The sequence below is a fragment of the Aedes aegypti genome, chromosome 3 (genome assembly GCF_002204515.2).
Source record: "Aedes aegypti strain LVP_AGWG chromosome 3, AaegL5.0 Primary Assembly, whole genome shotgun sequence".
Classification (NCBI taxonomy): domain Eukaryota; kingdom Metazoa; phylum Arthropoda; class Insecta; order Diptera; family Culicidae; genus Aedes; species Aedes aegypti.
The window spans coordinates 67,817,119-67,831,945 of NC_035109.1; the positions used below are offsets into that span (position 1 = coordinate 67,817,119).

Sequence of the window (14,827 nt, forward strand, 5' to 3'; positions counted from 1 at the left end):
CCGCCGCCGCCGACAAGAAGGAAACTGACAACGCATCCTCCACCGGGAAGAAGGGCTCCTCGCGCAGATTAACCGCAGAACTTCCCCCGCTTCTGCGGCTTCCCCGGTCTTCTGAAGATGAATATTAATTGTTTGAAAGATAAATGGCAGATAGACAAATAGAAGTTGTTTTTTGCATGTTATGCGACAAAAGAGGACGACGTGTTGGCTCTGCGGTCGCCGCTGCCGAGATGTGTTCTCTTTGGGGTTCGCAACGCGCGTAATGTACTATGCGTGTTCCGCTTGTGTGTCGTACAACATCGGCTAATGTAGACAAGCTTTTAGCGTTATGGGGAAGGCAAGGTGGAGTTGGCCGACCGGCTGAGGGGTTGCCTTCACAATCTATGCTGTGCTAGTGAATCCAGCATAGGACAACGATGGCTAGTTTCTAGTTTAGATTAGAGACTCAGGTTCCTCCACTCCATAGGACAAGTCAGTAGATAGCTAGCTGACGACACCCATATTCCGGATCTCCGCTCAGCCGTTGGTTGCCCTATGCTTAATCGTTCCGAACAGCACTGAATTCGATCCGAGTCCCATTCATATTCTGGAGGCGCATGTGCCATAGAAAATGTGCAGTCGAAAGCGAGCTCGCTTTCTCACGCAGATGCCAGCAGGTAATACCCTCTCGGTACATGAACGCCCCGCACCTCGATCATGTATCCCGAATCTCAGTTTTAATTAGTTTTTGCTTACAATCAATTTCCTAAACAACGTTGTACACCCCCCTCCCCCCCTACTTCGTTCTACTCCCTCAAGACAACTAGTATATGTAGCATGTGAGTTGCATAGCATAGCCAATGCAAACTGAAATCGAAAACTACACTATTTTATGCTCCCGATCATGTTACCGGCTGATCGTTTTGTTTGTAATGCATTGCACGCCGCAGTTATTCCAGACAATAACTGGATTGGAAGTGAATTGGAGCTGTATGCATTTAACGGAGCGACGAAGCAACGACAGGCAAAAATCCGCTTTGGTAGCACTTTTTCACACCGCATATAGGGTGCTGAAATGCGTAGGGTTGCAGTGTACTTCGGTTTTGATCACTCATGAATTGCATTCATGAAAGAAACATATTCCACAATTACAACTCCAGGAACTGTCGAACAGATAAGCATTGGCGTAGCTAGGATTTTTGTCTGGAGGGGGCCTAGCATATACCTGTTTTTACAGATGTATTATTATTATTATCTCTATTAGGGAGATTTTCAGCCAACGGCTGGTTCATATCCAATTTATAGATGTAATGTCGGTCGCAATAATCACGATTTTTACAAATTTCGTATTTTCAACAGATTTGAATTGATTTTAATAATTTTGATTTTGTCTCATTTTGCGGCACATCAGTTCCATTTGTAGTTTAAATGTACAAATTCATTCTTTTTGTAATCCTTCAAGAATTCTAGCGAAAAAATCACAAGGAATGTCCTTTGCGATTCTTCCACAATTTTTTCAAGGATTAAATCATGTTCTTTGAAGAGATTCCTCTTAGAATTCCTAAGGAAATTTCGTTATGAAATATTTTCATAATTGTCAGTGCTTTCATTATTCTCATAATTGTCAGTGCTTGCGGGCTTTGTGGGCTTCGTGGCCGTGCGGTTAGTGTTACCAAGCATTTAGCCGCATCGTGTCAAAGAGTGTGGGTTCGATTCCCGCTTCAGTCCGGAAAATTTTTCGTCAGAAAAAGTATTTCGACTGTGCCACTGGGTGTTGTATGTTAGTGCGTTGTCTAGTGTGGTGCTTCCTTCAAAGGGCAAACCGTCCACTGGAAGCATTAACGTGTCGATGTCTTTTTTTTTAAAAAAAAAAAAGAACTCTTTTACCAGTTTTTCACGAAGTTCGTCCTGGGCTTTCCACAGAAAATCATACCCAGACTCTCTGATCTCACCAGAAAAATTCTCGAAGAATCTGTATCGAATTACTAAAACAATCTCTTGAAGAATTCGGCCAGAAAATGTATTACAAATTATTTTAATCATTTCTTTTGGAAGGTCCTCTTCGTACTTATTATATATAAACTGTTAGTTTAAAGTGTCCTCCAGTTGCTCATTAATAATTTGTTTAGGATTTTAATCAGAAAAAACACCAAATATGTCTTCAAGATCACCAAGCAAGGATTCATTTTACGAATTCTTCAGAACAGTTTGCTTTTGAAGCCCTACAGTGCTGTTTGAAAATAATCACAACAAAAATTATCCGGACTTCCCGCAAAAAAATCTTCTGGGTGTTACTCTAAATCACTGTTTCCCAAACTTTTTTGACTTTCGCCCCCTTGAGACCAATATTTTTTGGAATCGCCCCCTGATATGAAATTTAAACATTTCAGAATAGGTTTTTCATAAAAGCTTATCTGAAATCGTAGATTTCTCTTCATCGTTGCTCTTTTGGCATTATTGCAGAAAACATATTTTTGTGCTGAAGAATGAAGAATCACTATATTTTGCTTCATTAACAATGAATATTACAGATTTATCAAGTTTTGCGCAATTATTAGTGAAAGAGAGGATCGATGAAGAGAAATTGCTCATGTCAGTTAAGCCCTTCTGAAGTAACAGTGTAAATTTGTATTACGCGTTAAATTTACGTTGCAGTATGGATCAATATCAGAAGTATACCGAAAATTGGTCAAATTGAAACGGTGTAGCAGTCAATCATAATGCTTCAATAAAAATACCCCAAAACAAGTGTATTTTACTTGTATATCCATAAAAGAGTCATACAATATCTATCATATGCATCAATTGTGTTTGTTTCAACAAATCTTTTATCCTACCTTATCTGCTATCACCGAAAAAGCTCACATTCTGCTTTTTTGTCTTCTTTTTTAATGTTTTTTAAGTTGTTGAAATAAAATTTACGAAATTTCGGGTAATACATATTCGACTCTTCTGGAAATAGCCCAATCTATATACAAAATATAAAAAAATATCAGTAAACCCACATTTTTCAACTCTACATTCACTGAAATACAACGTTTAATTTAGATTTTTCTGAAGCTTTGATCCAAAACATCAAAATGAGTAGTTTAACAAATGCGTGAGAAATAATAGAAACTTAAGCTGCCTTATTCTTAAGATTCATGCATTCAATATTATTTTTGGCAAAAACCATTGAGCGCGTTTAGAGGTTAAGAACAGATGAAATAGTTAGGTGTCAAATAAGTTCTTCTTTGGATGTATGTGTTATCACTAAAATTTGTTTGTCTCTTACAAACGTTGAATCTATATTTGTTTTTCAATTGATCCAACTTTCGCCCCCTTTTCAGTATTTTCGCCCCCCAATTTGAGTTTTACAAATTTTCGCCCCACCTGGTACTGAAAATCGCCCCCAGGGGGGCGAATTCGCCCACTTTGGGAATCACTGCTCTAAATGTTCCTCGTAATATTCCACAAAAATGTTATGATCAATTAGAAAGAATTCAATTGGGAAATTGAGTCTCTGAAGAAGGTCCCAAACGGACTGAAACGTTGGACAAAATAAAATAACAGTTTTTAATTTTGTCAGGATTGAAAAGCCAATCTATCATCAACGCAGATCTACCTGCATTTTTTATATTTCTCTAAAATCAAGGAGCAATATCCCCCATTTCTTCAAAACTTTCTAGGAATTTTTGTTTTATTTTCTTTGCTTTGCTTAACTAAGAAATGTTTAAAAAATTCTAACATTTTTATAAAGTGCCTAGCGGAAACCGTTGAACTGTTCTTTCAAAAACTCTTCCACGTAAATACTCAAAGATTTCCAGAGTAATTTGTTCAGGGATGTCCGAGAGATTTAAATTATTGTTTCCCTAAGATTCTCGTGAAAAAAATACCAGAGATTCATCTAAGTATTTTCCTGAGATTTTTTTCTTCAAACCGCACTTACAAAATTCCCAAAAGAAAATCCTCCAAAAATTCGCTAAAGATTTTTTTTGATTTTTCATCGATTTACTAAGATTTTGCAATTCATTCTTGAACTTCTCAAAAAAAAAAATCTCCAGAAATTCCATCAAGTATTATTTCAGGTTCTAGAAATCATTCCATTTTTTTATTAGTAATCTCATGATTCTTTCATTAATAACATTTAAAAATTTATCCACTCTCCATACTTTGGTTCAAAAACTACTCCCTGAATATATCAAAACTTTTAGGAATTGCTTTGCAAATTCCTATACGAATCACTCCATATCAGATTTCTAGAGAAACACATACAAAAAAGGATTGAAAGAACTTTGTAGGTAATTTTTTAATGATTGCAGCTGACATTTAATTCGGAAAAAATTACTACCATCCTGTCGTAAAATTCATAATCGTCTTTTATAATATAAAATTATAGGTGTTAAAACGCAGTTTTACTGAAAGTAAAATAATATCAAAATCTTAGATAATATTTTGTAAGAACTCTGAAGTGTCATATTGTGAACATATTGATGTAGTAAAAACCATTTTTTCCTACTTTTTTAAATATCAAACAAACTAACTTGAATAGTCTATTATCGATTATTTTGTAGTACAGTAGAAGTCAAACGCTGAAATATTGCTGGAATTTTTTAAGAATATTACCAAAGATGTATTGTACATTACTTTTGAAATTTGTTGATGAACTTTCAGAAATCAGGAACCATACGTTTAAGAATTCTGAAATGTTTCAAAACTCCTACAATTTACCTTTTTTAAGGCTAAGTAACCCATCATTCGTTTTGGCAACAATGATGAGTTTTCAGCTTGCATTTCAAAGTGATAAAACTCAGTCTTGATAGTTTATATTGACTTGAAAATGTATCACTGTACGCGCTAACATGCATAAAGTATGCTGATACTTTTTCGGCTGTGTCAGTGCAAAACCAACTGATTTTCTTTTATTCAAAATCGTGATATGAATAAGTAACAATCATCAACGACACGTACAAATTTCAATGACGGCCTACTTTGCCTTAAGATTCCATCAGAATTATCTTTGGAATTTATCCTTGAAATCTATCCTTCTTTGACTTCTGGTTTTCTAAGATTCTGCCAGAAAGCCTCTAGAAATTCCGGGCAAAAATATAGGAGTTTGGAATCAGACAATAATTGGTAAAATTATTTCTAAGGAAGTGTTTTAGGAAAGATCAATAAAAATTTCTTTATGAATATCTTAAAATATCCTTTCCCCCTTCCCAGTTATTTTACTACGTGTTTCTCTACAAATTCCTTTTCCGCTTTGCTAACTTTGGAAGCTAAAGTTTCCCAGGGGTATTTCAACAAATTTCTTTTGAAGATTCGAAGGCAAGAGATGTTTCAAATACAATTTTCTTTCCAATTCATGAATCAGCCGGAGATTTGAAGCAAAATTTCTAGAAAAAAAGCAAAGAAGAATTTGACGCAACTTGTGATGTATTTTGGAAACGTTTCTTAAGGACCATTGATGAGCGACGCAAAAGAATTTGTAATAATTTTTTTGTGAAATATTGAAAGAAATTCACAGAATAATTTCTAGTAGAACTTTCAGTGAAATATCCCAGCATTAGATTTGACAGAAGTAACATTTTTTTGGCAAATCCGGGAACGTATTCCGGAATCAACTTGCTAATAAAAAGTAGACATAGAAGGAATGGATGTCCACCAGGAAGAATTCGCTTTGAAGGTATGAACACTATTATTTGATTAATTTCCATGAGATTTGCAAAAGATCTGAAGCCACCCTTCAGTATTCCTTGAGGAATTTGATAATAATAATATTCTATGAATAATATTGAAAAGTTATTTCAAAATAATTTGCTACAAATCAGTTGGAAATTAATCAAATAATTTATGAAATAATAAGTTTTCTTGAAATAATATAGTTAAAGCAATAAATTTATTCATGCGAATACTTAAAACATTGAATCAAAATCAAAGAAAGAATTTATCGCTGGAATAAAACTATGGCCGATTTTGTTACATTGTTTTAGCCATTAATCTGATAAAAAGTTTCCCATGCCGAAATTCCTTGAAAGTTAAACCTTAATTTTCGTAGTAGTATTTTTCGTAATTTAGTGAATTCTCATATGGGAAATCAATCGGACGGTAAAGCTTTCGATTGTCGCACGATTCACCGAAGTCAGAACAGCCGCGCTGATGCTGTGTAACGTAAACGAGGATTTCTCAATATAGTTGTACAACATTACATAGCGTAACTACTGAAGCGATTTTTTTTGTTAATAACAAGAGTCATGTACATAATTCCAGAAGAATTTGCGTCATCTTAAATCGGTTTTGTTTTATTTTTTTTATTGTCATCAAAAATTCTGGGGGAAGGGAGCCTGGATGATTCTGGAGGGGGCCAGGCCCCCCTACCCCCCCCCCCCCTGTTCCTTCGCCAATGCAGATAAGACTATACCCTCATGTGCCGAATTCTATAACTTCTCTCTTCCAAAACTTCGCCACATCAAAATAATTGAATCGATTATCCTTGAGCTATCAATAGTAGACAAAATCAAACACGCCGGTCATATCACCCGAAGGATAATTGGTCATTAGCACGATCTTGCTTATCACGTTTAGGTATGCTGCTACCAGGTATAATCCGGCACTCGAACTTCTAAGCGCTCAGTCGTCGACTTCTACTTGCATACATCAATCGATTGATCGGTCCATCCATCTGGCAGCCAGTCATCGGCTATTGATGCTGACCGGTTCTGGCCGTCAACACACTCATAGTAATAAATACAAAACCATGGACCAAAAGCACGGAACATCGAACGCTCCGATCTTGGCCGTACAGTTCTTTGCCCTCTTGGCTACCGTCATCGTCGTCGTCGTCGTCGTAGTCAACTCGGTGTGCTGCTGTAGATCTCTAAACTCTCGATCGTGCATAGAGGCCCCTTCGGCTCCCACTTCAGCTTCCCGCTTACCCCCAACACGAAACAAACACACTTTTTTGTTTACATTAGCGTCCACCAGCCCATCGGAGAGTGACGTTTGTATGCGCATGAATCTACACACCGGCAGACGCAGAACGATCCGGGGATCCGCGGAGAAGACCAAGATCGGGGACGCATGCAGGTCCATAAATTGATGCAAGTTCATGGAGTCGCATGTCCACGCTGGCTGCCCTGGCTAGTGGCCGCCAAGTATAAACAACCATCGTCTGGCCGTTGTGCCTTCCTTCCCGTATTACATAGTTTTGATGTTGATGATGATGGTCGAGGATGGCCAAAGGAAACAAAACGTCTCCTGGCGGCATGGGCCAGTATAAATTGGATTCTATTAAATTTGCCAAAGCGCCGACCGGTCGATTGTTTTGATTGCCGTCAATAGGCTGGCGCCTTATAACTCCGATGCTGCTCTCGATGGAATGCAAAAACTTGAGCCGATGAGAGTCAGAGTGAACCAATTACAGTCATCTGAGGAAATTGAAGCAGCAGGATCACATAACTAACATCAATCTATAGAATTTAACTTTCAAAAATTACATTGAGTGCATTCAAGCCAAATGTAATAAATATGTAAAATGTCTCTATCGCCTTATTAATAAAAAATCAAAACTTTGTCTTAAGAACAAGCTTTTGATATTCAAACAAATTTTCAAGCCAGCCATGTTGTTTGCTGTGCCAATATGGACTAGTTGAGGTAATACCAGGAAGAAAGCTCTGCAGAGAGTTCAAAATAAAATTTTGAAAATGATTCTGAAGTTTCCTCCCTGGTATAATACCAATGAGTAACATAGCATATCCAATGTTGAAACATTGGAACCAGAGGCGCGTCCACGTTTGAAACCATTGAATGCAACGATTGAAACATTAGCAAATATTTTGTACACAGTGAAGCTAGGAAAAACAATACATGAGGGCCTCAAACGCAAAAGGGTATAAGTGACATTTTGATCGGTTTTGAGTTGAGTTGAGGAAATTCTATAGAATTTTATACTGTATACTGTTTCCAAGCGTTCTAAAGATATTTTCAAGTGATTTTTTCAGAAAAAATAACATAATTCTTAGAAGCAGAAGCTTGTTGTTTGACAACCATGCCACTAGTATACAATGAAAAATTTCTGAAAAAAAAAACGTTTAGGGAGCAGCATCCGTCATTGATTGTAACATTTTCAGAAGCAGTTTTTTCGTGGAAAATCAAGGAAATTTACAGGAAAATGTGTTCATTATATTCTATTCTCCAACCGAAACGCAGTGAACACATTTTCATCGGATAATATTCAGTTTTGAACAGAAAAAGTGCTTTTGAAGTTTCGATTATGACGATAATTACGATGAACGCTAAAGTAGATCGTCTTAAACTAGGTTTTTGTCATTGACACCCCTCTGCTTCCAATTCCAATGCTCATTTTCATACCAGCCGTTACCATAAGGCTAAGTAAGCTTTACGTCTTCACAGGGCTGGTAGCGACTGATTGTCTTAAAAATAGGGAATTGAAGACCTCTTGTCAGAAAGGAGAGATCTAAAGGAAGATTTAACACTTTTATTTGAGAGTTCTTCGTGACATTACAACAAGTATTACTGAATGTGTTTTTTTTCATGATTTTCTTTAGGAATTTCATCAGAAACTTATTTAGGTGTTTGCCCAAACGTTTAGATACTACTCCGGAATTTTCTAAAGGAGTTCATTTAGTGATTTTTTTCCAAACAGTTTCTCAACGGATTTTCCTAGGGCATTTCTTCTAGAATTTTGTTGAGGATTCCTCAAAAATTTAACCATGATTTTCCTAAGGAAAACCACAGGAAGTTTTAGGAGATTTCTTAGATAATTTGCTAATCGAAAAAAATCGAATTTTCTCAAAGAATCTCTGTAGAAATTTATGGAATTATTGGAAAAATTGCTGTGGTATAAACTGTTGTGAAAAGTTAAACAAAAATCTTTGAAGATTGCATAAGATTTTTTGAGAAATTTGTGAAGCAATGTTTGCTGAAGGATTAAATGCTGGAAAAAATAAACTTGTTTGATGAACCTCTCAAGGAATTTTGTATTTCTGAAAAAAAAAACGCGGATAAATACTTGAAGGAACCCATATGAATAAGCGGAGGAATTATTGCAGGGTTTCTTAAAAAAATCCTTGAGTTTTTTTCTCAAGCACTCTAGAATAAACCTTTGTGTGTATCCTCGGAAGAAATTCTGTTAAAATCATTGGAAGATCTCCTAGAATAACAACTGGAGAATTCAGTTGAAGGGTAAGAGATAAAACAATAAAGTTATACCTGAGGAAATTACTGGAGGTAGTAGGTTTGGAGTTCTCTAGGATTTCCTGGAGCTAAGCATCCTTTAAAAAATCTGGTGCAAGAAATTGGTAGAGAAATCTCTTGAAGGATATCTGGAGAGATCCCCTTAGGAGATCCTGAAAGTATTCTAAATAAAATCACTAGGATAATTTATGAAGCTTTTACTCGTGGAATTCTTTGCAGCTTGTACAATTTTACATCGGAATTCAATACATGTACTCTGAACATTTTATACATATACAGGATTGTAGATATTTTTTAAAAACCATCCATTGATTCATTCAGAAATGTCCTAGAGGATTGCTCCATTTGTTTTTCCAACGGAAAAATAAGTTTCTTGTAGCAATTATTACAGTTAGTTTCTCATGATTTTTTTTAATCGAGGGTAGGACAATGCTTTGACTGTCCTACCCAGGTAATTTTGTGTGTAGTACATGTCCTACCTGTCCTACCCACTTCCCGCGCCAATGATTGGAACAAATGTCAAATAAAATAATTAATAATTTTAGGCAAAAATCGTTACAATCTTCTATTGTCACGGATTAATGTGTTACATATTTGGGTTAAGTTAGGTTAAGTAAATTGAAAACGTGTTTTTTTTTCTCCCATAAGCAGGTGAACTCAACTCACCTGTAAAAAATCTGAACTGCTATAGTAAATGAAATGTAATGTGTTGTTAACAAAATGTTAATAAAATCTTAAATTTTTTACCATATTAGGATGATAGTGTTGTCTAACACAGAACACCTAGATATAAAAAATGAATTAGGAAATTAAAAAAAATACACCAATCTATAAAATACATCAATCTATAAAATACACCAATATTTAAAATACCAAAACAGTAATCAAGGTATTGATCACACAAGTGTTTAGTATCATCCATTATGTTATTAAAAATGATCGACTATTCATAAACTGATTGAGGTATTTAGCTACTATCGAAAAATTCCTCATTTGTATTATTTAGGTAATGCAATACCTGATACGATTATCAGTTTGGTGTTCGTAGAATATGCATGGCATATCATTTTTTGGTACTTATCACATCAGAATTAGTACTGTTGTATTTTGTACAGCAAAGGATAAAAGCCCTCGCTTTTGGTACATAGCACGCTGCGCTAATGATGTGCTTCTAAAGGTAGGCAATCACGTGACAACTAGAAGGTTATGGTGAAACATCACGGAATTCAAAGATAGCCGTCACAATGTCTGATTTGTGCCCTTACTCATGTTTTCAAAGGCATTGTGATGAAGAAGTAGTAGGCCAACGTCACTGATCTTTTTATACTAAGCTTTCTGGTAATGTACAAATCTTGGAATGGTATTGTACAATTATTGGATTCTTTCTTTCCTTTCTTAAAAGGTCTTGCTGTTTTAGTGTATCATTTGATAGCAATTTTCTCCGAACATTTTTGACAATGTTTCTTCAGTTAGCGGGTGCAAGCCTTCATTTCAAGATTCCAATTGTACGAAATGATGTTTAAAACATTTACCAACTTGAAGTTTTCAATTCCTCCTTCCATATAGTCTAAAACAATTTTAATTTTTTTGTTTCTAGATTTTTTTTTGTGAATTTTAGAATAAATTTCGAAGAATAACCTATTTATAAATATTACATTAGAATATGACAAACAATAGATCATTTCAATTTTAGCACCAAATAAAAGATATGAGTGTAAGCTTTCGTTTAGTGTATGTTTTTTCTTAGATAATGTAATGTTTTTCTTCGAGAGACATCATGACTCTATTCAACTTTGGTGCTACTATCATTCGACTTAAAGTGTCAAAATTGTGCCTTTTTGTGACTTTTTGTGACTAATCGGTATTTGTACCCTTGTTTTTTCGCCGCAAAACTCTTGATTTAAATTCTTTGAGGGGCCGAAAGTTGATCATTACCTACGTAAACATCACAGGCTACAGAGTTTTTCATAATTTTCATTTCAAAGTAATACTTTTATGAGAGTCTTGTGCGAAAAATAGAGCAAATCGAAGCGACCGTTTTTGAGTAATGAGCATTTATGTTTCTTATTTCACCAGACCGTATAAAGATTTGGAAAACATCAAAATTCAGAACTGTAATAATTCGTCTAGTTTTTCAAAAAAGCTGGCAAAAGCTCAATTTACAAATTTAGGTTTAAGTTGAAAAACAAAGTCAAACAGTCGTCTTCTTCTTCTTTCTGGCGTTATGTCCCAACTGGGACAGAGCCTGCTTCTCAGCTTAGTGTTCTTATGAGCACTTCCACAGTTATTAACTGAGAGCTTTCTGTGCCAATCGACCATTTTTGCATGTGTATATCGTGTGGCAGGTACGAAGATACTCTATGCCCTGGGAAGTCGAGAAAATTTCCAACCCGAAAAGATCCTCGACCGGTGGGATTCGAACCCACGACCCTCAGCTTGGTCTTGCTGAATAGCTGCGCGTTTATCGCTACGGCTATCTGGGCCCCACAAACAAACAGTCAAACAGTCGTCTAGGGTATCAATGCTAGTAATGGACCCCCTAGTAGCTGAATTCTCGATGCTTTTCCGCAGTAATATATCAGACAGATATGCACTTTGTGCAGTTTAACAACAAATTCTATGCATTTAAATCATACAAAATCATTCGATTTTTGCAGCGAAATATGAATTTGGAAAACTGTTGTCTTTGGACCCCGCCTGTGTCAGTAAAAGAAAATTTCTTGTTATTTAATTTTAATGTTTACAATTTGACGTTTCCTATTATGGACCCCTCATTTGATTCCCATGATATCCGACTCACTGCCAATCTGTCTGATATATATGTGCCTATTATGGACCCACCTAGAATTGCTAATTATAGACCATCTTGTGTTCAAATATCTGAATTTATGCACTTCGGACCAACTGTGTTGCCAGAAACTGATGCAAACGAAGCTCCTCCTGTGGATTTTTAAAAGAATTAGGTTGCTTTAAGTGTCTTTCTCATGTTTTTCTGTGGAGGCTTCATAATATGCAAAGGTTTCTTTACCGGCATCGGCTCCCTACAATATCAGATAGTGAAGAATGCAAACGAGAATTAAAAAAGAAAAATATTTGTCTACACGTTCGGACATTAAATAGCTGCACATGCCCAAAATCCTTAATTTTTGCTTCAAAACTCCACCTATTCATTTGCATCAAAACTCGTGCAAATTTGGGTTTCAACATATTTTTTCTGATTAATAACTCATTCTTAAATAGATTTAGTATAACAGCTGCAAGTTTATATTCAAATACCGTTAATCTTATTAAATTAACACATATTGTTGTAGCTATTTGAAATATTTAACAAAGAGCTCCTTTATACTGTACAAATTGCTCCCACCACACCCCTTGGCGATATCTTGCTTAAACGCGCTTTCAACACTTAGGAATTGGTTGAAAAAGATTCCTCTTGCGTTAGTTTACATCAACAATAGTTATTTTTTTTTGTAAAAGTTGAGAGCCAAAATGCTATAATCTATGAGTACCAAAAAGCTTGCACCGAAACTCTTTGAAAGGGTCAAAATAGTAAAATACTGAGATTGCGGAATTTTTGCCATGATTCTTTAAATCTGGACTACAGTACGTCGTGCTTATCGCGTAACACTACACAAAAAAAAACATATTTCATGTAAAATTCAGTGTAAAATCGTGTTTATAATGGTGGTTTGTCGCAAATTTACATTATATTTCGTGACAAATTACATTATCGTAAATGCTAATTGTTGCGTAATCGCTTAGAGTCTGTGCTTCATTACGCGGTTTGTAGCGGTAATTTACACGGTGATGATGTAATTTTACACGATGTGTAATGTAAATTTATGTGAATCGGGCATTCTCATTATGTGCATGGTTTTACGCTGAATTTTACATGATTTTTTCTTTCTGTGTACATTAAAATTGTGGTAATAATATGCATGAAACAATGCGATTAGTTGATTTACGTCTTTCAATCTATATTATTACAATTGAATGAATTCAATTTAACGCAATGATTACGACGTGAGTGATATGTAGGGACGTGATATTACAGTTCAATTTTTGCTGTGAATTTTTGTTAACAGGGTAGAAGCACTGGAAGCCTAAGAGTAAATTAAAAAAAAGTATATGGAAAGCCCCACACGTACTGCAAATACGCCAATACGAATTTTAATTTTAATTATAATCCATATTATATAAGAAAAATATCGGAACAGGGCATAAACATTATCTTCGCATTGAAAATCACGTTGGTTAATATAGGCCACCTGAACCAGTTTCAGCCACACTCCTAACTTTGGTTCCTAAATTGGCAAACACATGGATTTGTCATGAGAGTGGCCATATTAGGAAGAACCTGGCCAAATTAGGTGGAAAGAATTTAAAATTATAAGGAAAACTTTTATTTTATTCTATTTTTTCGGATCATTTTGAACATATCAATGAATGTTGCTCTCTAATGTGAATGCGTTCTGCTTAGTACGAAATGTTTCATGCTCATGTTCTGAGTAAAACGGTAAATAATCCACTATGGCTACAATTGGGTCCTGAAACCCTGTGTCAATTTCAGTACCAAACGCTTAAGTTTGGGCCAGAAACACATATTTACTCAAATTTTGAACGTTTTCCTTTGGTTCATGTTCAAAAACCAATTGTATCCGTTTTGTTAGATTTTGTCACACCCCTTGCTTCGAACTCAAATATTGGGCGTACAGTCGACTCTCCACATCTCGATGTTCTACGTCTCGATATCACTCTCTATGTCGATGATTGCTTCGGTCCCTTCATTCTGCATACGATTTCGCTCTCCATATCTCGATATCCTCCTTATCTCGATATCTCCATATCTCGATGTATTCCTGTTGATTTTTTGTTCCCAATTTTCTCTCTATATGTCGATTGTTCATCAAAGGTTGCTAGACTAGATTTAAGCGATTCAGAATCATTTGGAAACTTGAACTGAAGTTTGTTTGTTTATTATTTTCCTAGTAATGGAGTGATTTTTAATCTAGTGTTCATTTAATTAATGTTCTTTGTCTCGATCTCTCCCTATCTCGATGATCCCTTCGATATCGAAATGTGGAGAGGCGGCTGTATTATGTTTTCCGTGTTTCTTCCAAAATTTCAGAAAAAAGTGTTGAAAAAAGTTCAACTCCTGTGGGGTTTTTGTCAACTAAGTGAAAGTCAAACATGGTGAACGAAAGTGAAAATTGTTGTTCCCGTCAGATTTTCGTCTTTTCTCTTGTTATTTCAAAGATTAGAAAAATCAAATAATTGAAGGAATCGAAAAGATTGCAAAAACGTTTTGCAGCGTTGGTGCATGTAAGAACAGTGCATAATGTTTTTTTTTTTCTTATTTAAACTGCGGGAGTGTTAAGTAAACGGCGCCAATGACAATGTTCTCCAGCTCATATAATAATCAAGAATTCAAGCGAATAGAGTGGGGTTGATGCCGTAATTGTGACTTCAGTTGACGATGGATTACCAACTTGTGAGTTCGTTTCATGCTTGTGAAAACTCAAATTTATATCACAATGTTTCATTCATTTAATCGTTAGAGAAACTATGGATGGTTCGTCACTGTAAGTGTCGGCATGTGCCCTTATTCTTGTTTAAAAAAAAACACAAAGATGTGTACGTAATCTTTTATTTA

The 14,827-nt window shown here is 35.5% G+C and overlaps 1 protein-coding gene across 6 annotated transcripts in view; it reads left to right on the top strand.

Annotated features, from left to right (window-relative positions):
- LOC5567517 (A disintegrin and metalloproteinase with thrombospondin motifs 9) overlaps window positions 1-14,827 on the top strand; it is a 745,053-nt gene that overhangs the window by 133,762 nt on the left and 596,464 nt on the right. The gene's annotated exons all lie outside the window — the stretch shown is intronic.